We start from the raw sequence: 21814 nt of genomic DNA, 5'->3' as shown, positions 1-21814 counted from the left end.
CACACTTACACTGTATACCGTGTAAGTGTGAACTTGCGGGTCTACATTTCTTTGAGATTTTTACAATATTTTTTTAGAAGTAAAGAGTTACAATATGTTTAAGATCCTGGTGCGTCATTTTCAATGAAATTCACCCATGGCACTGACTTCATTGCTGTGATCCTAAAGAGTTTAAAGAAGTTGGAAGACCGTTGATAACTTCGAACTTTGCTTCTACAGAAATAAGTTTGATCGTGGAGATCAAACGGCAAAGAATTTTTAGATTTCTATTCCGAGCAGATAAACATTTTTTGTATGGTTTCCATTATTTTATTCAGTGCTAATATCGGAAATAGGATTGGTCGACCTATATGAGAAATCAGAAGAATACATTACTGTTCTAAACTATAAAGTATATTATTATTCATTCATAACTGTAAAACAGAGGCATTAAATTTTAAATATCTCGCAAAAAAATTGAGAAAAAAATATATATGCGTGTGTCAACAATGTACATTGTATCTATATCTTTTTTAACAATAAACAGGCAGCAAGATTTAAGAAAAAATGTTTATTTAGACATAGTTATTTTGCTTTTAAATAAAAGACTGGGGTTTTGACAGGAGAGTTCACAGTAGTTTGCTGTACAAAAAAAAAGTAACAAAATAATTACAAGTAAGGCTTATGATAACAACGCATTGGAATATGTGTGTACAGGTGTTCCCACAGAGCTGTAAACATTCATTAACAGACAACATAACAGGTCACAAGAGGATCATCCCCTTGTGACTTCTACTTACATTTCAGCAGGTTTAAGTCAGGAAGTGGGTAGACAAAAGGGAAACATGTAACTATTCAGTTTACAAACTAATATCAACGATGTCCAACATAGTTTAAGTAGTAAAAGCATTCATAGATAAAAGTTCAGCGCCACCTATTAACAGAAATATATTTATTTTTAGCTGCTTATTGAGGGATGAAGAATGTAAAATCGTAACTGTGTAGTCTAAAGAAATAGCTGTGAATTTATTCTTACGTTCAGTTGGCGGTTTAGGTAAGAGAATTTATCCGCCTCTATTTATACATAGGACTATAAATATGATTGATCTGGATCGTCTAATATTTTGTAACTAACTGTACATTGTATTGTAGGCATTTCACTGTTCTGAGGCTAATGTGTAATATCTCTGTGACAACAAAACAACAGCTATCTAATTATCACTACTATCACTAATTATCGTAGCAAAATAGCTAATATGCACAGTAGCATCAACAACTATATTATGCCTTCTTAAAGGGGAAAAAAACTCCATCTTATAAATGCCTTCAATTTTTATCACATGTATCCTCCTAGGGATATTAATCAGTTTATTGTTAACAAAAATAATAACCTTTTTTTTTATTTCATATCACACGGAACTTCTAAAACGACTAATTTGTTGTATATATATTTTTCCTTTTTTTTTTTTAAACTATTCTAAAGACTTCCTAGTTGGGCAACTATTACGTCACACCGTATTTCCAAGTCTGGGCGGCACACAGTATAGACGTCTTTGGACGGCAAAGCGTGTTTTTTATTTTTATTTTATTTCTACCATCTATCAACAGTAACAAGTTTTTCACTATTAAAAACACATTAATTGAGCTCCAAAAGTTGAACTTCTGGCTATTTTTTTTTTCTTTTGTGAATAATGAGATGAGGCAGAATAGCTGTTACTACAGCAACTAGAGGTATTAAAACAGAGGTGGTTTTGTGATGTCTGAGTTGCCGATAAATTTAGTAGAAAAAAAATCTCAGAGCAAAACATTTACGAAGGGTTGGGAAGGTTGCTATAGCAACAAAAACAAGGAATATGTTTTGTAAGACAATTTTAAAACATATGAAGGAAAATTCTTATGGCCATATTAGATTGAGTTTAAAAAGTCGGTCAATGGAAAAAAATCTAAAATATATATTCACGTAATATTTGCCATTTCGATTAACAGTAGATTGGATATTCAGAAACTGAATGGTCTACTACACATACTGAAAGATAACATTCACTCTATTGACTACTTAGTAGTTCAATGAATACATATAAACAATTCTGTGAATAATGAAATTATAATAAGGCTATCTCCAGTAACGAAATATAATTAAAGAATTTTTTTCATTATTTTATCGTAATTAGTTTAAGGGTATGATTTAGTGCCTGAGTGTTTATTTATTTATTTATTTAACAGCGAGGGCTAATTTATCTTTGAGCAAATTGTTCAGAAAGATATATAATGACAGTAAAAGGATTGATGTTTGAAGAGCATATTTGGCCCACAGGGTAATAAAAATGAAAGACAATAGGAAGTGACATGAATATAGGAAATAAAACAACATTATAACATCATTAATATTAACATGTGTAACTTTCCTTTTAAAATAAAAAAAAAATTATATTCATTTTACCGATGTATAAAGATACACTTGAGCAATCCAATAGAAGCAATTGGCAAATTCCCTCCATTGTTAATGTACATCTTTAACACACACACACACGCACGCACACACTCACAGACGGGCTAAATGGGACCCTGAGTTTGGCATTTTGCCATACTTACAACCTCTTATTTATTCCTTCTAAACCCAACATGTACTGAGCCTATCAGGAAGGGATCTGCTCACCAGTGCCACCTAGCGACACTCGGGGGAATATTCTGCATAGCTGTCATTGTAACGAACAGAGTTTGGCACACACGCTAATATCACTGTTCGTTGTTACGTAAGATGTACATTAGAAGGGTAGCTATCTAACACCCCCTCCTGGGATGCACAGTTTTACACCAATCAGATTCACGGCTATAATCACACTCGTGACTATATATGTGGTGGTTTTACTGTTTGGGAATTGTAAACGTAACAACTTAGTTGATTTTTTTCCCATCTTCTTCTCCTCCTAACTGGTCGAGTCACCTGTCTTTTAATCTGTCCTTATTTGTGATTCTTCATCGAAATACTTCTCTACGATCTATCGTTTCAGTGACAACTATAGCATAGTAATGGCATGCTGATGAGCAAATCTGTTTATTCAAACTCGCGAGGGAGGGAAAAATATTTTTTATCATTAATATAGCAAACAGTTTTTGAGCACAACATTGGTCAATATACAACCTTCTAATATACAGAGTACTGGTATCAGTATAGCTTAACAACGCCTTTTGGCACACAAGTATTTTACAATGAGAACAAGCAATCAGATACAAAATCTTCACTCTTACATTTATATAATTAACATCTCAAAAAAAAAAAAACTACACAAATACAGCAAACATAGACATGCACACACGCACGGGCTTTATAAAATTACTGTGAGCAATAGACTATCAACATCAATGATACCTTATAAAACAACTATTTCTTGAGACTGATACACACATGTATTTCTCTCTTCCTTGGCATATCGAAGCATTGGATGTGTGGCACAGCATCGGTATGTTTCTTTAAAAATGCTTTGAGCTCTTGTCAGTCCAATGGCTTAAAGGAAGTGCTAAAACAGTTTAATTTCCTCTTAAAATGAGCATTTGTTTTAAAAAATTTTACTGTGTCATCAGTACAGCGGAATCCTGAATCAAACAAAAAGAGAAATATCCATTGATCATTCGGCACTGTTTTTGTATGTATATATACATACACAAAAACCTACATACGGAGATGTATATGATTGGTATTTTAGAGTATTTATGATACAAGTTTTGAAAAAAAAAAGAGGTAATCGCTCTTTTTTGTCTCTTTCTTAGATGAGAACGCAGATGTCGTCAATGACACATTCAACTTCACGTTTAGAGACTTCATGTTTTGAGAAAGAATAATTTCCTAAGTTTTTCTTCAGCTATATTTCAGGAGATTCATCTTCAAACACCTCAACGAAGAAAGATTTCCAGCTCTACCTAAAGAAAGAGAAAAAAAACAGTCAGTAAAAACCAAGAACCCTTTCCCTATTTTAACATATTACTCTATTATGTACTGTTTTTTTTTTATTTGATCACCTGATACAAGCATATGATATTCAAATATGAACTAGATTTCCCGGAGAGAGGAGTTGAAATGCCTTAGAAATCAAATCACTCATCCAGCAGTATCTATCTTAACTCTAGCAAAGAATGCGTGCAATTTCTCATTTCAATTTCCATATTGGAGTTTGTAAAATGTTTTTCCTTCGATTTAAATCCCTGTGAATATGCAGCTATATATGTTTTGTAACAAATCAAACTCTTTCAAAAAGATATATTAAATTTTTAATACATATGCGGGCCTCGATGGTAGAATAAATCGCGCTTTCGCTCTGTTATCTATAGTATGGTAATTTTTGACAAGACCTTGTGCTGGTATTCTACTACTTAAAATACACGATGTCCAAAGTGAGAGTCCGCATTGTTGTCTTTGATTAATGATTAGGCTGCTGAGGTCTCAGGAGCTTAACTGAGTTAATGTTTGATTCTTGGAGGCCATGTCGTTTGTCTGTCTGGCTATCAACTATGGCTAATTTTATTCTTTCTTTAATAAGTTATAATACCAAGTGAAATATCCTTTAAGATTCTTAAAAATGGCGAAAGAATCTTAAAAGTAACTGAACTGAAGAATTCGATTACAATAAATATAACTTTCTGGCTTTATTTTCAAGTTCAGGAACTGATCGTAGATGCACTGTAGCTGGTATAAAGCCTCTAGGTTTATGTATCCTAGAGGATTTCAGGAGCCCGTTTTTGTTTTCTTTTTTCATTTAAAAAAAAAAAAACTTTGCAGCTTGTAGTCTTAGTTTTCTCTTCCTATTTTCGTTTATCTCTTTATCAGGTTCTTTGTGCAATGTTTTTACTGAGTACATTGACTGATGACTTGCAACTGTCATGCCATAAAAAGTGTCTACTGTGATCTGACAAACAACGCAGTTTGGCATTAAAAAGAATTTGACAATAGTCCTATTACTTTATCCAATTATCACTTCCTGTACTGATAAAAAGTTTATCACTATGAGGTTACAGCTTTTCATTTATCTAAATCAGTCACACTATCACACGCTATTATTAGACATTGAAAAAAAAATTAGCGGTCAAATTCAAAAAGGATTGAATAGTCTATAATTATCAATAATATTTTCAAGTTGCAGAGCTGTAGATAAGAGTCACAGATATATTATTAAGTGACATTGGTTTCAATTTGATTGACGTATCAACATCTGACGCTATAATTGCATCTTAAACACAAGTCTTAGTTGACATAAACACCTGATAATATCTAAGTTTATGTTATCACATCACAATGGAAAATCGCCAAAAGATCTAAATACTTTATGCTAGTTAAATAGCCTTAAAAGAACGGTGGAAAACTTCGGAGATATAAACTGTAATAGAGAAATCAGTCAATAGAGAATCTCACAGCGAGCGACGAGATTTATCTCCCACCTAATAATATTTACAAACATCTATGCCTACAATGTATTCGAACTCACAGCCTATTGGTTGGAGAGTGGTTACGCTATCCAATCAATAAGCTGGGAGTTCGAATAAGTTTATAAGTAATATTTTGTAAATTTATTGCATTTGGCTTCTTTTGAGATTGTTGTACTCTTAGAAATGGAAGACGACGTAATAGATCATGTACATTCAGTTATATTTCAGACTGAAAAAAGAAATGCAACAGATTTCCTGGTTCAACAGTAGAGCGATGATCAAGATGAGAAGTCGGTTGAAGAGAAAAATGAATGAAACTATGCGATGCAAACCACAATTCCATAAGTGGATAATGACAAAGCATTTTGAGGAAAATGGGGAATCGGGAAAAAATGCCATTAGTTAAAAGAAAAATGAATGATAAGATTCATTTATCATGGATATTGGAGTGGCAGCTAACTTTCTTGATTCAGAAAGGCATATTTGGTGGAGTTAGGAATCATTTGCATTGATCCACGTGACAGTGGTGTTAATTTGGATTTTGTTACAAATAATTGTGAAAAACACCCTGGAAATTTGGGCAGAAAAGAAAGAAAGGTGAAATCGAATCCATTCTTGTCAAGTAATACAGTTCTACTATAACATCAAGTTAAAAATAATGAAGAAAGACCACTGCTATACATCTAACAGAACCATTTCAAAATTTACAATATAGAGTACCAGCAAATTACGTTGTGTCTTTAATACTAAATCCGGCAAAAAGATGCTAAACTTTTTAACTCGCCAGTCCAAACCTGAGAAAACAGGTTTGGACTGGCGAGTTCAAATTCAACTCCCAGATATAACGGAAGAAGAAATACCATATCAAAAATAGCAAAACCAAAGAGTTCTGCTACTCATCATCCTAGAAATTAGATATTACATGAGAGGTCAGCAACAGGGCGGTTCATAAAGGTGGGGAAGGAAAGAGGAGGGGTGGAGATTAACCGGTCGACATATCAAAAATATGCCGAGTGTTCCTTGCGGCATATTTTGCAGGTGGAACTAGCAGCAATCAAACAGGAAAACATCAAAAGAAAATTATCTGTCACCACTACTATCTATCCATAATAAGAAAATAATCTTGACTTTCTTGAATCCCTTCTTCCCCCTCCCACAAAAACTACCAAAAATTAACCCTACCCGAAGTAATTAGTGATTCAAGGTTCGGCAACCCTTAGCTCACGATCTTCATGCAGCTCTTCGTCCACGTGTGTGTGTGTGTGTGTGTGTGGTCTTTAATTAATAATATCCATAATACCGAACAAAAGAATGTAAACTGTTTTTTTTTTCTTTTCTTTGGTGCAGTAGACATAGAGCCTCTTGTGTTCAATATGACCATCTCTTTCACAGTCTTCCTACCTCTGAGTTTTATGTTCTGTCTTTTGTCATTATTTACGGTTATCTTTCGCTTATTAATGCTCTATTATATTCCTTTCGGATGCTTTCATTCTTTATTTCATTAATCTAGTCTGACCAACTGTTTTCCATTTGGTGTTCGTCCGACATGTCCACATCATTTGATGTTTTGTTCTATCTCGTCTTCTTTACATTGATTATGTTATAATTGGTTCGATAGATAATTTATAAATTCGACCTTTAGCTTCAAGAATTGATATCATTCAATAAAGACCAACTTATTTCTTTATGCGAATCCTGCCCAACGAAAAACTGCAAACATCGTATGTTTTGGTAACTTTGGAGAGTTACATAATCCAATTCATTTAATCTATAGACCAAAGTACCACATTTTTCAAGTGACTTCGATCTTGCAAGGTGTAAGGGGTGTTGTCACACCGATAACGAAAATTATCCACAACTTAACATCCGTGCCAGTGTGGAATTCTAATCCAAAACCTAAAGATGCTACCACCCAATTAGCCAGCGAGGCCAGCAAAATGATCCACTTTGTCAGTTCGATCACATTTGTGGATGTTTTGTTCTGCTATTATCTCTCCAGTTTTTATCCAACAACAGTTATTATTATAACATTTCTTTAATGAACAATTCTAATCTAAACTGTGTTTCAAATCTTTCAGAAGGTAGTAGAAGAAAAAGTAGAAAAATATGTCTTTCAATCTATCTATCATATTTAACCTTTCTTTCTAAACTATTTTATCAATAATTTTAATGTTTATATTTAAAATGTTAATTCGTCTTTCGTTTACTAGTTCAGCATCCATTTACTCCCCAGCTTCCAACCTACCAAACCAACATTTCTCTCCTCCTCATTCATTCCCCTACCTTTCTTCTTCAGAACAACCTCCCTCATGCTGTCTTTTCCAGAGACTGAAATCGCCAGCTGTTCAATAAACACATCAATACATTCCTGTTTTCCCTTTAACTCTTGCTTAGACATTAATGATCTCATCTTGGTGAGAGCAAAACGAATATTAAAAGACATTATAACAGTAACGGTAAAAGGTTTTGCATAAAACTATTTTAGATATACCTCGTAGGACCACAAGGTATATCCAGAAAAGTAAAGCCAGAAAATTATTACGTAAATTCAACCAAAATGGAGCAGCATCTAAATCAAATGATTTAGATGCTGCTCCATTTTGGTTGAGCAGCATCTAAATCAAATGATCAAATAGACAATAGGACTACCAAAACTATTGTATAGTTATAAACTAAATGTGGGGGGGGGTGAAGAATTAGGCGACCGAGACATGAGACCGGAACAGTCCACTTGGCCCAAAATCATGATAAGAAGAAGAGATTTCTAGACGCATTTTACTTCCCCAACAACTTATTTTTATTTTCTTACTCTCCCTTGGATGAGTATTTCCTTGAGCATTGCTCGAAAGACTGAATTCAAATTCTGTTTGTAATTGAAGGAACTTTATTGGACTGCTTTTGATGTAAGGTTAAGTAGTCGATCTTATGACAAGATTTTCTTTTCTGTCAATATTTTCCCCCCCTCTTGCAAACCAGTCTGTTCGATAGCTATAACGCATTGTATTGGCTTCGGTTTGATGCTCTTATAAGATCGAGTTCAATGCTAACGAACTTGTCAGTACTTGGAACAATATCATGAGGATTTGGAGATGAAGTCTAACTATTTTTAGTTAATTTTCCCCCCTAATTTTGACGGATGTAAAACTTGGTTTCGGTAGTTTATGCATATTTTTTATGTGTGCGTGGACATGGACGTGTATGAGGAAACGACTGGACTAATGTTCGTGCCTGCTTTTCGGCACTTTAAGTATTTTGTTCAAAGAAGCAAAATTGTTCATATGTTTCATCCTTGAAATGTTACGGATCTGTGAATTTACTCACACCAAAAAGGGATTGGCTATCAACTAATTCGATAAGTTAGTAACTACTTCTTCATCTACTTGCTACATAAAGAAGCCCTTACTAACTCAAGTTCGTTTTAATAGGCGCTAATGAACACAATTAAATGACTCCATGAAATGCTTGCGTCAAGATCTCAAAAGATTGAGATTGAATATATTGAGTATAACATGAAGCAAGATCTCCGTAAGCCATGAACATAACGACGATGCCTTTAGGTTGGAAAGACTTGGTTTGGTTCGAATCCCGTCTGTTAGCGAAACATTTTTATGAACCTTTTGAATTAAAGATGAGTTATCCAGTCTCATAATGCAGTGTTTAATTAACTTTGGCCTGTTCTAAGTTCATCTTAAGCTGAAAAGGCCTAGAAGGGATGCGCAAACAAATCTTCCCAAGCAAAGATAGTCAAATATTCGCATCGTCTTTGGCAATTGAATGAATGCCAACAGGATGATCCTATTTAAAATCATTTAATTAATGACATTTAAATTAAATGTATTTTAAAGTATCTATTTTTCGTAATCGAAAAAAAAAGGTTTTCCTTCCGTAAGATATACTATGACGTGTGTTGTCATATTATTTGTGGATATCCTTTCTTATCACACGACGTCACGCCTCTCTTAATCTCCCTCGAAAAGGCATAGATGGAATAGCAACATCACGGCGATACAGATAAATCAAGATTGAAAAGATTGAAATGGAGCAAAAACTCATGGCGAAATCTCAGGGAAAATATTATTATTATTTTTTTTTTTTAATTAACAGCTCGATTTAATTAAATTGAAGTAGTATTATATATAAGATTATATCGATCAGTTAGTATAGTTATGATTAACTAATCGATATAATCTTATATATAATCAGGGGAGGCTCGTGCATAGGCACTACGGAACTCCAGCACCCCCAATTTTTCTCGATACATAAATATATTTATTAATTTATTTATATTTACTTGTAATATTTAATTTTATCATCAACAATCCTATACAATTATCTTATTTTGTATAAAAAATAATAAAAATCCATCTTGTAGTACTTAGGAGGGGGAAAGGACGCTAGCAGCACTGTGTTTACCACAGTACCATATTGCTTCGCGCGCAAGCATATGCACGTCAGCGTAATGCGGCACTGTCCGTCCCGCAGTTCCACTGTTGTTTATATTCAGTTTGCGCCAGTAGTGTAGTGTTCGTAGTGTTTATCGTGTTTACTCCGTCTCTTTAAATATTTGGACATTACAATTAAAGACATAACATTTGTTATAGTTTTTATTTTAGAACATTATTGGGGTTATGATAATGGATTTTATTTTTTAAGTAATTTTGAATTATACTAAACTGTATAATTTTATCGATAATAGACAATTTTTTTTTAAAATTTTCACCATAATTTTGATATTTTATCCAAACACGTATACATTGTACTTACAATGTGTATGTATATTTCGAAAGCTGCAGCACCCCCACGATTTCAAGCCACGAGCCGCCACTGTATATAATACTACTTTATTTCATTTCATTTTTAACGCCCTCTTTTCTTGACATGATAATATCTTGTTGCAATATAGTTTACATAATATCAAGTAATTTTGTTAAACTACAATATCAAAAAGTGGCAAGTGATATTTATACTTTAGTATTCGTCTCAAATTTACAGGAATGCAAGATTCCTGAAGGCATTCATATTCAGAGAGAGAGAGAGAGAGAGAGAGATAGAAGCCATTCATATTCATAGAGAGAGAGAGAGAGAGAGAGAGAGAAGCCATTCACTGTTTTAGTATCTAGAACATACGGTCCCTTTATGCTAGAGAAACTACAAAATTTTGCAAGTATTATGGAGTGTTTTCGAACTCAAAGGAGAATATATTAAAAATAAATAAATCCTTGAACACCTTTTATTCTCTAAAAAAAAGGAGCAGACGGAACTAAATCCTAACTTTTTCGAAATCGATAAGCAGCCTGTCACCGATAGTTTAGGCTTTCGAAGAGAGAGAGAGAAAGCGAGAACGGCAGATAACTGCTATCATCTTGTGTTCCCAAACCATAACTGGTATTATTATCTCAATTACCGTGAGTTCTTGGACCGATTTTTCTGAGTAGCGAATTAAAAACTTGAGTTTTCTGGAGAAGAAAACTACTTATCTGCCAATGATTAACTAATTCGACAACTAGCTGAGAAAAAAAGGACTACAAAAGTTTCTTTTATCGGTGACTAGAATTGAACATATAACGGTGTTTCTTCTGGAGATCTAGCATTATGGAGGCAGAAGTATTGTTACCACGAGGCTGACAAGAACACCCACTAGTGGGTATATTGATAACCACGCGTTATTTTTAAAGTCTACAGCAATTCATTTGGATGCGTATTTTATAAATTAAAATTTTAATATCCCTGTTTTTATTCTTTTTCCTAGAAATAAACTCGTAATCCCAGGAAGAGTTTTGCTTTAATTCGTGTTACCGATGTTAATAAATATGATAATTTGTAATTCTTGAATTCTAATCGAATGAAGACATAAAATAAAGAACATAAAAATTGGTTGAGTTTAAATGATAAGCAAACATTAAAAATTTCCTCATTATATTTGATTAGTGTGATTTTATGTTATCTTTGTCCTTGAATATTTGTGGCACTGAAATGAGTATGTCACGTTGTCGCTGGGAATCTCAAGGATAAATATTATTATGCGGGAATATAACTCCATGCTGATATTATTTCTTAGAAATTCGATACAGTGCATGTTCTGTATAATATGGCATTAATTGTATGCATTTCGTATCCTTTTTAATATGGATCGCACAACCCAAACAACTTTTTGTGTCAGTGAATTACACAAAAGTTTTCACATACCACACTCGCTGCACGCAGTCCTTAGAAAGATACACGCAAGCAAATGGATCTAGTTGATATGTTATTTGTTTCCTCACTTCCACTCTAACTAATTATTAGGGAGATAAGCTGCTACCTTAGAATAGCTATGAGCTTACTATGCATCAAAACAAGTGGAAGCTAAAGCCAATATAGAAACAACCTGTGTTCAACCGGTGCATCATTAGAAGGCTATTAATACGTCTGAAATCGAAGTTTTTTTGAACACCTACATTGCTGGGTTTAGGGCAATGCCCTTCTTGAGATTCCTGAAATGAAACCACCCAAGAGAGAGTGAGAGAGAGAGAGAGATTTATCAACTACAAACTTAAGTAACATTAGATGTAAAGACCCAATTGATAATTCTTATGTAATGCACAAAAAGTGCTTCTTTCCCCATAGTATTCTTGTCCTGGTTTTCCTAATTTTTTTTATATTAATGTATATATCTTTTTATTTCTTTTTAACTTAATCCGGAAACTCGAGTCCAGTGGCCATCGTGCGATAATTTTAGAACCTTTCTTGGATGGAATTCACATTAAAGAAATGCCATTATTATGCAAGCATTTTTGTGTACAAGATTGTACCTTCGCAAAATTATTGCTTGTCTTCATGTATCTAATTTTAACTTAGTCCCTTCTAAAAGTGTAGCTAAGATCGAGAGACGCTGTAAAAGATATAATTCCTTTCAGTTTTTAAAATGATCACTCTTCAATTACATGTAGAAATAGATGATATGAGATAATTAATATCTCAAGTCTTCAAGTTCTTCATTTACGAGTATCTAAATACTGAATTACATGTTCCTTGTCAATAGTAATATTGATTAATATTAAATTTGAAAGGATTTTATAAATGTGGTCATGATTGGCCTCTATTTCGTTGGGGGGAGGGGGGGAAGGATTCAATTGAGCCATTCATTTCGTATGGTGATTCAACGGCCGTGAGCCTTTTTACGGGGAGGTACGGCACCACCTCAATCCCCCCCCCCTATTTTTATCCAGGCTCGGGACCGGCATAGCTGACAACTGTTTGTATCCGTGTGTGTTCACGGGGCTGGTTTGCCTGCTTGCGGGATGAAAAACCCCAGATAAACTGAGGGATAAAACCCTGCTGTCCACGCCCAAGACCGGCTAACTTGGCTATGGCCGAGAAAGATCCTTAATCTCTTCACGCCGTCGACGGGAATCGAACCTAGGACATTCCTTCCCCAGGCGTATGGTTGCGAAGCGCACAGCCACTTGGCTAACCGCGGGGACAATTGAGCCATTGAAGTTTCACTACTACTCGAAATGGAATGAAGAACTTGAGGAATAAGTGATAAACTTTAAATACCATATTGAAAAGTCATAATACACTGAAGATTTAGTCAGGCGATGCATATCTCGGTCCCATGTAGCCATTGTCTTTCAGTTTTGGCCCGCAAGATGTTTCATTTTTATTACGTAAAACTAAACATATTAAGATTCGCTAAATAAGTCCATAATTTTCAGCAATGAAAAATTAGACTCATTTCTGTCTTGTTGGCTTTGAATTTCATTTGTCCAGAATCATATGTTAGAGGTCCAAAGTAATGATGCCTGTACTGACCTCTTCGTCTTTTCAAAATGCATACTCTTGTGAAAATACAAGTCCGGGGGCTGTGGGGAGAATGTTCTACATTTTCAAATTCAACCTCTATGATAGCTATTTGAAATGAGCAAAGTAGAAATTCCACTTTCTTTCTTTATTTTTTTTTATTTCACTGACGTATCTCTTTTGAATGAGGGGCCATCACAATAGAGGCATTACTTTCGGACTGCTTCATCGTACTTCGTAAGTCTATAACTAACAACTTTCCTCCCCAATGAAGATTTGATTGCAAGCGGCCAGAACAGAAATACTATGCATCGCTGACCCATATTAATGCGCTTATTAAGTATTTTATGCTATCGAAATCTAGAGGAAGTTTGTTTACCTGCTTAACAAGGACCTCTGCTCTCGTAGAGGTCCTTGTTAAGTAGGCAAAACTATTTATATCCTTTCTTGCTATGAATTCTAAGAACATGTGTGAGTCAACTATTTGATACAAGAAGACTATTTGTACAAGTGGAAATAAAACTGTTTTGATACAAAGTGCTTTAACAAAGAACAGATAAAATTAGCTGCTATTTGTTTTACATCTGAGTGCCAGTTGGCGCTTCACTTGCTTCCATGGCATTATCCACAATGTACAAAATAGCGTCCGTACACGTCCAGTACTTAGGAGGTCCGACAATAAAGTAACGAGACTGATTTTATTGAGTTGCAAACACTAGACTGATTACTTCAGCGGAGAATCTTGTATTCTTTTTTTTTTTTTTGATCAACAATCAAGTGATGAGTGAAGTTTGTCGGGAACTACATCGCCTCTTTTGAGTTTTTCGCTGCATTTAATAAGGAATGATACATCAAAATCGCATTTCTATATTTTCAAATTTATTTATGTAATTTTTAAATAGTGACATCATTGTTATCATTGCAATTGAACCTAGAACAGTTTATTGGCACATGTACTGTAGACATGTTATTTATTGTCGTACATAATACAAAATTTCATATGGTTTCAAAACATTATTCTAATTTTGTAGTCCAGTTAAGCAGCCAAAATTGAAAAGACTCAATAACTTTTAGCAGCGATCTCAATTTACCAAATTTCATTGAATATTTTCCAGATAGATGTAGTATGGATAATTTCGAAACAATTGGTTTAATTGTTCCTCTAGTTTTAAATCCTGTCTAGTACTCGTTAATCTGAAGGTGAGGCTTTCTCATATGGGCGAATAAGGATATTTTTTTCATCCCGCAAAGTAAGCCTAAGAATACACGCTGTAACAGATATGCTGGCTTTCTAACCTAACCTAATCCTCCCCCCCCCCCTTCTACTAATGATCCATTTCAGACTAAAATTGAGATGTCTCAACAATTTTTATTACGATTCTACTTACCAAATTTCATTGAATCCGATCAGCCAAAGTGATATCGTGAGTGTAAAAAAGTCTAAATACGGAACTTATAAATATATAAAATATTTATAAGTCTCTTTTTTAATTTATAAGTTTAAAATATATTATAAATATTTTACAACTTAAGTAGTGCAAACATTTTACTAAAACAAAGCGCGCCTAAAGGGTTGGTTATAGCGAAAGTAAATTATTCACTTAAAGGATATCTTGTCCTTCTCCTCCGTCTAGGACGGGTTGAGTCCCCTCCTAATAAGGAGTTACTGGCGTATTAATGCAGCCGGTTCGCCACTCCTCTGTTGCATCCCCTAAGGCCGATATTCATGACTGTATCCGTGTGTGTTCACGGGGCTGGTTTGCCTGTTTGCGGGATGAAAAACCCCGGATAAACTGGGAAGAAAAACCCTGCTGTCCACGCCAAAGACCGGCTAACTTGGCTATGGCTGAGGAAAATCCTTAAGCTCCTCACGTCGTCGACGGGAATCGAGCCTAGATCACTTCTTCCCCAGGCATATGGTTGCGAGGCCACTAGGCTAACCGCGCAGACTAAAGGATATCATATACATTTAATTTTCACAGCCAGATCCAAAATTTTCTTGAGAGTTTATGAAACTATAACCTTCGGCATGGTGTCGCCTTGGTTGCACTACTTAAAATTGAACTCAGCACAGGAGCCCATACATTCACCTGATTCTCATCAGAGACCAGGTGCGATAGGTGAAGTCTATAAGTACTATCATAATAGCACCTATCGGGAGTTCACTTATGAAAAAATAACTTTCTGACACGAGATGATTGGTTTTGTCTCTCTGATGTGAACCAAAGAGTTCGAAACAGCTGTCAGGCCAGTGAAATAAAACTTAAACGCATTCATGAAAGGCGAATATATGGGTGGGCTGAGCTCGTGTCTTTTAAGTAGTGCAAACCAAGGCTGATTCCCATTCCGGAAGTTATATTCTCATAAGCTCTCAGGAAAATTTTAATTGGTGAAATTAAAATGGATAACTATCTTTTATGTCAATAATTACAAATATTTCGGCTTGAAACTAATAAGCCATCGTCAGCGTAGGAAACGATTATACAAGGTAGAATGTTAATAATGGATTATTTAAAAGATATTAGCCGCATGTACATATGATTTATTCTCTCTCTCTGTTTGAAAACATCAATTTGTTCAGATAGCTCTTTAAGATTCTACATTTCGCTGTTGTGTTGATTCATGGAAAGTACGAGAAACAAAGCCTGTCAGCATGTGGCTTAGTTTAGCTTCTGTTGAAATTAAACCTGGCTGTTGCATAGTACTCACTCGCGAACAACAGACAATGCAGGATTTTTTATTTATTTTTTATGGCTTTGTGCTAAAACTGTGTCATCATTTATTAGGTTTTGCGCCTGTAAGAAGTGAGGGTGGACGAGGGGGGGGGACAGAATTTAAGTGCTCTCATAGGAATAAGGTTACTAGAGAAGTATTAATAAACACAAGGGCATTCTCCGAAAAGCAGGGTTGAGTATAGGGGGAAGAGACACAGAGAGAATACACTCAAGCACCCACCCACCCACAACAGTAATGTCTACAACCGACAAATGTGATTGTACCGACTGCTGACTGGGCTGTTTCGGTGCATGCGGAAACAATGCAGCCAGTGAAGGTTTTGTCGCAAGGAACGACTGGGAACAGTTTTAACATCTTTGTTCCGTAGCGGTTGTGTCGGCCAGACCAGGCATTCCGTAGCTGACAGGCCTAAATAGCTGCCACCCTCCATTCCGAGGGAGGAATACACACTCTCTCCCGGGAGAGAATGCCCGCCTATTTATAGCGGCATGACCCCGGAGATTAGATGGAACTGCGGAATGATCAGAAAAGTTTAGCTATTTACTTAGGGGGTGGAGGAAGGGGGGGGGACGTTGCATCAGATACGTCTTTCTACAGCTGCGTTCCTTTCTTCTCTTTGCTGCATTAGTTGTATCGCTTTGTGTTGTTGCATCACTTAACTCACTCCACGGTTTGTTTTACTAGCTTTTCGGTCCGATGCTAAAACCAGATGAAGTCGCCATCCCTACTGCCTCCTCCTTATGGCACAAGACAAAGCAGGGTAAAGTGGAGCGTAGGGGAAAACATATACATCACTAAATTAACTACTGGCAACATCGAGACACAGCTGAGTGTTGGTGCTACCTGCAAATGAGATAATTTGGGACGTCCACACCTAGAATTGATACATGAGCTGTCTTGTAATGTAAACAAGAGGTATTTCAGCTGCTTCCAGTTCTCCACCTGTCCTTCCTTTGCTTGACGGGATGTCTTTCTCATAAACACGGTATCAAAGAAATGCCTTTGCTCCGTGTTGGACGTAAAAATACGTATTTGACGTGTTATCTTGATCAATACATCTCATTTGGCACAATCGAATCAGGACTAATTTTTACGTTCACTCCTTTCGAAACAAAGGGATAATATAAATAAAAGCCCCTTCTTTTTTTTTTTTTTTTCTTACTCGGCTGAAATTCCTGATGTGTTTTTTTCTCCATCCTGGTTGTGAAGAAAAAAAAACGCAACATTTTTCAAAATGACTGATAAGATGATGAATCGGATGTATCATTTCGTACATTTTCTTCTAACGAGAATGAATACTCAGAGAATAAAAAAAAAATATTTCCATGTAAAATAAGATTGTTATTTTTTGTACTCCTTCTTTGTGTTTATTTTTAATCCTTTTTTTTTTACATTTGCTGCTATATCTTAATTAAAATCGTTCTTCCTTTTAATGAGCATAAACTGGATGCCAATTAACTTAAACAGACAACCGGTTTTAGACTTTAAAATGTTACAGATATGTCTCAACTGGAATTTTTCTATAAAGTGTAAAGAGAGAGAGAGATCAAGATTTAAATCAAAATGAATAAGCTTCATCTTTATATATCCGCCTATACAGGCATTGTTGTTTTCCGAAAAAGCCACACCCCCGTAATATGCATTGAATGATTAGCAATATTTTATCTATGCTTGTATTTATTTTGAAAGAATAATATTTAGCACATGCTGTAGCGGCAACGCATACTGGGGTTAGTTCGATCCACTTAGGGTACTAGGAGTTTTTGAGGCCTTTCAGCTAAAGAGAGTTGACTAGGAACCCCCCCCCCCCTCATAAAACACTCAGACTGGCCAGTGGAATGAACAGATATTACACATTATGTTATAAAGAATTAACTGTCCTGTTTAGATATAACAGGCATTTCCTTTTCCGCCATCTTACATAGCAAACGAATAAAAAAAAAAAAAAATAATAAGACAGTGCTCTTTTAACATTATTTTGAAGATATACGTATTGACTGATACCAATAAAGAGAGCCCACTGTTATTTGCATCTTTCTGGCTTCATTTAGACGTGATCAAGTTCCACCGAGATGATCTGAAACGGATATTTGTCTTGTAAATCTAGACTGTGTTCACCTGATTATGTATCAGCGTTCTTGGGAGTGCATTCATTTCTATATTTATATCCTCGTTTCCATCGATATTTAAAAAGTAGTAAACTAGTATTATTAGTAGGTTAGCTTTTCGGAAAACAGTATTAGTACATTAGGTTAGGTTAGATTAGCAGAAGGAAAAGTGTTATTGATTCGATTTTAGTCACCGGACTAGAAGAACAATAACCCAATTTGTTGAATAAATATAAATTCAGATTAATATATATATATATATATATACATGTTAACGATGAGGATGAATCAAGTTCCGAATGTCTGCAGTCTAAAAGCATGATGTAACGAATCAAGGACCAACGAATCAAGTCCGTAGCGTATCCTACAAGCTACTGTTTTTATATCGCCATTTTGTCAATGAATTGCTGTCTTTGTGCCCTCACTTGTTTGGAATGGCTAGTCATAACTGTGTGATCAGTCCCAAACAACTACAAACTTAACATTCCATTCGTTTTCTTGATTGTCGTGCTGATGACTAAAAAGAATATGTAAGAGACCTCATCAGAGGTCTCTTATGGTGTCTCGTGACTGTGATTAAGTGTGGAGAGCCAGCTGTAAAATAAATAAAAATATTCCTTTCAGCTATGAAAAGCATCCTTCACACTAATATACTTCCACGGTCTTGCTTTACAGTTAAAACTGCATTTCCAATGGAAACGTTTGTCAAACTCTCAGCAGAGTTTTCTATCTATCGGATGAAAATATTGAGACTTGTGTGGATTAGTTTACGTATTAGCACCAAGCAAGCTAACGCCATAAAACGAGTGTATTATTTCCCTAAACTGTGGTCTTCGGTGGGTTTGTTTGTTTTATGAGAATATATATATATATATATATAATCAATTTCCAGCAGAAAATCAGTACCATTCTTTGTGAGACACTGGGACAAATTTGGCTTCACTTCAAAAGACCTAGAATATGTGCTTCGCGTTTTTGACGTGATTCAAACGTTGGACTTTATATTTATAACGTTGGACAGTATGCTGTATATTAGATATATTAGACGTACTGTTCTTTCCAAGCCGTGGAGGACTCCGAAAATAGCAACTCTATCTACATATTTTGTATAATGTCTCGATTTATCCCAACACACAGAAAAGATCCTTCTAAATGTTATAATTAATCTCGTAAATTTCTATATATTGAGATATAGTTCATCCTTTTGTCCCTCTTTGAAGATACTCGAAACTAAATAAACGTTCCAAATCAAGGCTGACTTGTTGACTTTGCTTCTGTTACTTCACTTCTAACTTGTTTGCCTGTTAATTCAGAGTCAGTTCCTTATATGAATCACTTTATATGAATCAGATTACACGTCAATCGCCATTAAATACTCCACCTCCCCTTTCCCGTATATTAGGCCTAGTGGCTTGTTACGTTCGTAATAGGTAAGGCCTATTACGAATTTGAAACCGCTATTGCCTCGAGGATAATGTGGTTAGCCCTATGTCTCCGGTGTGTCTTATGTCTGTAGATGCGTGTGTTCACGGGGCAGGTTTTCCTGTTCTGGAGAAGAAAAATCCGAGTTTCCGAGTGAAAAAAAAAAAAAAAACTCTACCTCCGTATGAGACCGGTTAACTCACCTTTAGTCCAAAGAGACCAGATAAAGGTTCCTTACGTCACTGACGAGAATCGACCCCAGGTCTTTCCGACCAAAGGGCTTTGTCTATACCGACTGAGCTATGGAGGCTCCTGTTATATACAAAAGTGTGTATATTCACATTTTATAAGTCTGTAGTTCAATTTTTGTGGATATTACAAAAATATTCAAGTAATATTGCAGCGTCTTCTGAAGTTCAAAGAAAATCATAGGAGATTCCATTCCCGTGGTTAGTAGTTCTTTCTGATGCTCCATTTTTTCTCCGTTTTGCATATTAAAATTTCCACTTTGCTTTAGATGGTTGCGAGATATGTACGAGAAGGTTTTCTATTGTGCAGTTTCTTAAAAAAAAAAAAAAAAAATCAGCTAACGCCTTTTTATTCCCGTATATACGGGAGTAGGCGAGGCCATTTAGCCCTATCTAACTTTTGGAGACTGAGTGGGCAATTCAATCTCCACTGGTACCCAATCAGAGACAGATGGCCCAAGGCTATCACTAATTAAGCGGTACGCAGTGAAGAGAGACGGCTCAAATGTGCCGCCATCTCGTGGTCTCTAACCCTAACACAATATATTTAATGTCTGAAATAATGTGGGTTCTACGGTCGATTTTCTTGAGTTTACAGGACGAAAAACCCGAGTTTCCGGGAGGAAAAACCTGCTTGCCCGTTTCTTAGCATTGAAATATTTTTGTGAAAATAAAACGTATAGGCATTTGTCATAGCTACGAAGACGCATTTTTCTATAACACTTGCTTAGCAGTTCGCCTATTAATCAGATCTGGCCACCTTCAACTGTCCAGCGATACATACGAAGGGACCACAAATAAAACTTTGACTGGTCTGCATGTTATGAAACTCGTCCAAGGACAAAGGGTTTTAGTTTAGTTTGTTTAGGATAGTAAAACCTGTTCAATATTTTAAATTTGCATCAGTTATCAGATATCTAAATTGCTAACCACTTGTGTTTTGCAAAATTTAGATGTTGGAAGTATTTGAGTTCGTTGTGAGTTTCTAGTAAATTATTATTCCATATATGCATGATGGAAAGAGTGGTCTTTCCGATGCCGGAAAAACCAGTCTCTTTTCGCCTATCTGGAATACATACCTGACTACAGAATTTGAAAGATGTCAGAAATAATAAAGCAAATGCTTTGGAACAAAAATGTCTCGGAAAACATGATCAATCCATTATTCTCTTCTGGAGGATTAAAGAGGATAACTTTATTATCTTAAAGAGAATCACAATAATTGCTGAAAATATTCAATCACGACCTGTGTGGGAAGTGATTTCAGTTTATTCCAACTAAGTTTAGTTCAACTGGAGTGTTAAGTTTACGTATATCTCTTTGTTTTAAGCAACAGAAAGTGTTTCTACCGTCGGACACTTGTATTCATTTATAGATTTCATACACAATCTTTAGAAACATTTCTCTCATTTCTATATTTTTAACGGTGTCTTTCCATTTGAAAAAAAAATGCTCGGTGTACCGACTACGCTACATCTATTCAACGTTCCTAGTTATTCACGTAAAAATAGTGTTGGGAATTAAAAATGAAGACTCAACCTCGAGGAGTGATAAAGGAGAAGACGGGCAACGAACTTTTTTTTTTTTTTTTTTTTAGAAAAAATCTACACTTTTACTTAAGTTACACCACCTAAAGGTAACATGCCAGCCACCCACGCACTCGTACACATTTTGCAAATTTCTGTCAGTCGGCATTGCTTTGTCCAAAGTAAACAGTCGCTGAGAGAGCCACGCACGCACATGCACACAGGAAAGTATGTTTGGTATTTGTCACAAGGAATATTCCAAACAAACTGAATCAGGAATCAAAATATTTAAGAAGACTTATCGATGCTACGACCAAAAAGAGCGATGTTTTGGTTGTCAGTTGCTGCCCTGTTGCAGCATGTTTGACTGATTTTATAAGGGAATGCACGACGGTAATCATCGGACGAGATGAATTTCATCTCTCAGAAGGAGATCAACACTACTTATTACAGACCAGAAGTTGCTTGAGGCGTCCATTGTCTCAAGAACACGGTTTCAAATCATTTTGTACTAATAATAACCTACTGTAGTCCAGCATCCTTTCGTTGGTAGAATTCCCGTTAAAAAATGGAATATTTCCTACATGATTGAATT

At 35.4% G+C, this 21814-nt stretch overlaps 1 protein-coding gene across 1 annotated transcript in view; it reads right to left on the bottom strand.

Moving 5' to 3' along the window:
• Nucleotides 1–535: 535 nt before the first annotated feature.
• Nucleotides 536–21814, bottom strand: part of klu (zinc finger protein klumpfuss) — a 46807-nt gene continuing 25528 nt past the window's right edge. Inside the window, exon 2 of the mRNA XM_090413583.1 lies at nt 536–3897. The gene's annotated coding sequence lies outside the window, so the exon portion shown is untranslated. The remainder of the gene's footprint in view (nt 3898–21814) is intronic.

Source organism: Typopeltis vanoorti, chromosome 2, assembly GCF_054136105.1.
Source record: "Typopeltis vanoorti isolate ZY-2024b chromosome 2, IOZ_Tvanoo_1.0, whole genome shotgun sequence".
NCBI classification, from domain to species: domain Eukaryota; kingdom Metazoa; phylum Arthropoda; class Arachnida; order Uropygi; family Thelyphonidae; genus Typopeltis; species Typopeltis vanoorti.
Note: the sequence above shows the minus strand (reverse complement) of the source record. Positions and strands in the feature narration are given on the sequence as shown.